This window comes from Pinus tabuliformis, chromosome 7 (assembly GCF_031772625.1).
Source record: "Pinus tabuliformis cultivar Carrire ecotype Pingquan chromosome 7, CPIR1, whole genome shotgun sequence".
Taxonomy (NCBI): domain Eukaryota; kingdom Viridiplantae; phylum Streptophyta; class Pinopsida; order Pinales; family Pinaceae; genus Pinus; species Pinus tabuliformis.
The window spans coordinates 1,793,995,342-1,793,998,474 of record NC_142293.1 but is presented as its reverse complement, the minus strand read 5'-3'; positions in this window follow the sequence as shown (position 1 = coordinate 1,793,998,474).

Here is a 3,133-nt window from a genome sequence, read left to right as displayed (position 1 = left end):
TGGATTTTGTTGAGAAGGTTGTTGTTGTGGGAATGGCAATGAAAGTTGTGTGTTTTGATTTGGAATTTGTGTATTTTGTTGATTTGGAAAAGATGGAGGATATTGATAGAATTGAGAAAATCTCCCATAAGGATTTTGCATCCCTTATGCCCATGATTGGTATGGATTTTGAGGTTGAGGCCAAGGTTGTTGCCAAGTATTCCAATTTGGCGAGAGCCAAAAGTTCATAGGATTGTTAAATCCTTGATTTTGTTGCCCCTGCCATGGTCTTCTTGAAACAAAACAAAGGGACTCTACTGAATTTGGATTTTCCTGAAAGACATCTTTGAGCCCAAGAATTAAAGGACAATCCTTGGTCTCATGGCTTTCTAAGCAAATCATACATGTTTCTACAACTTTTGCATCCAAGGGACATTCCCTTAGAGCATGTTTCTTTCTACATTTTGGACAAAAGATGGCCAAGGCATCAGCTTCTGCTTTCTGCATGTTTTGTATTTTAAGGGTGTCTAGTTGTTCACTAAGGCTCCCTGGAATATCAGTTTTGAACTCATCAAGCATATTGCCAATCTCTACCCTACTTACGGATCCACTTGTAGATTTGTTTGCTCTAATAAGAGAAGGATCTCTCGGCCCTTTTCCAGTTTTAGATTTTCCCCTTGATAGATGGACACATAGTTCTGCTATGTCACGAAATGGAAGTTGAGAAATTTCTCCCTTCCCCATCATGTTTAAAATATCTATCCGTTCATCTCTAATGGCTTTCAATAGAATGGCTTTCAAGGTTTCCTCATCTAAATTACTCATTTTTTCTCTCTTTAAGTTGTGTTGAAATCTTTCAAGTAAATCCTCCAAGTTTTCATCTTCTCTTTGCATCATCTTGAATGCCTCATCCTTATGATTGGTGGGCATACAATAATCCAGGTATCTATCCATAAATTTTTGTTTCATATCATTCCAAGTCCTAATAGATTGAGTGACTAATCCCATGAACCATTTCAAAGCAGCCCCTTTCAATGTTGAAGGAAATAGTTTGAGTTTTTGAGAGTCTTCCATATAGTCATAGGTTCAGCACAAGACTTCAAACTCAAATAGAAATGTTTTAGGATCCTCACTTCACAACCCATAAAAGTTTGGGAGGACAGATGGTGAAATGTTTTTCATTGTTGTACGAGTTTCCTCATCAGCTATAGGGAATCCAAATGAGTTATCTCCATTCCTATTCCCCCCATTGTTACCTCTACCTCCTCCATTATTTCCTCTTCCTCTACCTCTACCCCCTCCTTCAAATCCATCTACTACTTCCTCTGTCATGATAGTTTCCTCAGAGTCTTCTGGTTCTTCTATTAATGGTGAACGAGGAAGAGTTTCTCCCTCCTCTTCTTCAGGTGATTCTACTTCTTTGATTACAATATGTTCCCTTGTAGAAGTGAAGAAAGGTTCTTCTCCTAGATCAGATTTAGTAGATAGTGTGGGAGAATCTCCTAAGTCGGCTGCTGCCCCTTGAATTCCAGGAATCCTAAGGCTGGGAGTATGAGTCGGAGATGATGGAGGTGTATCTTGTCTATGCCTTGAAGTAGCTGGAGTTGTGAAAATCGAACTTTTGGCCCTAGCTATAAACCTTCCCCTAGAATCTCTTGCTCTATGCATGTCATTTTTTTTATTTTTTATTTTATTTTTAAGTCGGGCTAATAATTCCTTTTTTGATCTTCCAGGTCACACTAGGTGCAAGAAGAGAGCATAATCAAGAAATTATTGAACTAATAACTCTCTTTTCTAATCCTCCAGATCACACTAGGTGCAAGAGGAGAGCATACTTCAAGAAGTTATCAATTTTTCCGTTTTTTTTTTTTTGTAAGAAATCGGCCACCTAGTTACACTTCCCTGGCAACGGTGCCAAAAATTTTAGTCAATTTAATATGTCCTAAATTTCTACATTAATTATCAATCCGAGAGTCGTAAACTGATGAAGTGTGGCACACTATATGTGCAAGACAACCTCTTTCTTGCTTTTTATTGTTTTCAATTTTATCTTGTTTTTGGGGTTTTTATCTTGGTTTGTCTCCTAATGCAAATGGAAATCCTATTCCTAAGTTTTAAGAATACTTTAGAAGGCAAGTATGAGTATAGATTTTAAGGAAATTATGTCCTTTATGATGACTTCCAGAACTTAACACTTCAAAGGATCTCAAAACATGCTAATGATAAAATTAATACTTGAACAAGAATGTAAATGTGTAGCTATTTGAATCAAAAAAGTGATGAACTACTGATCATGAAATATATATCTCTGCTGCTCATCTAAATACAGAAATAAAATTTAAGCTATTTCACTCAAACAAATCAAAAACTGCAAACTAATACAAGTAAAACCAATTCACTTCATTTATAGTCTGATAGCTCGCCAAGTAGCTTTTCGGGATTAAGCCATGGCTCTGGAGATAACGTCAATAACATGAGGAATTGATATCTAAATTATCTATTTGCAAATGAAAATAAAATCAAGTCTCTTCACTTATAGTCTGATAGCTCACCAAGTAGCTTTTTTGGGTTAAGCCATGGCTTTGGAGATAACGTCAATAACATGAAGAATCAAATCACTTCACTCAATATCTGATAGCTGGCCAAGTAGCTTTTCGGGGTTAAGCCATTTCTCTAGAGATAATGTTAAATGACATGAAGAATTTGATATCTAAACTAACTATCAACAGCAAATGAATAAGACTGAAATCAAAGCATAACTGAAATTGAAAGCTAAGAAAAACAAAGTCAGTAGAGAGGTCAATCTCATGTCACTATTTACTGCAAAAAATTGTATGAAAATGCCCAGGCCTATCTTAACCTGAAACACACTGATCAGTGTTAGCAAAAATATACAACGCTTGGAAAATCATGTACAGGAATGAAACATTAACACCATAACTAAAATGTGAAATATACACAAGTGAACAAACTATGAAATATCTACAATGGAAATAAAACAACAGCATATGAAAACTTTACAGAAATAAAGAACGAAACCTTAACCAGCAAGGGCCCCCTGCACGGCCTTGGTTAACATGTTGTCAATCTGAGATTATGCTCACATAGTCATATAAAACAGAGTCTTATTATATTTCAAAACAAAGGAAGGATC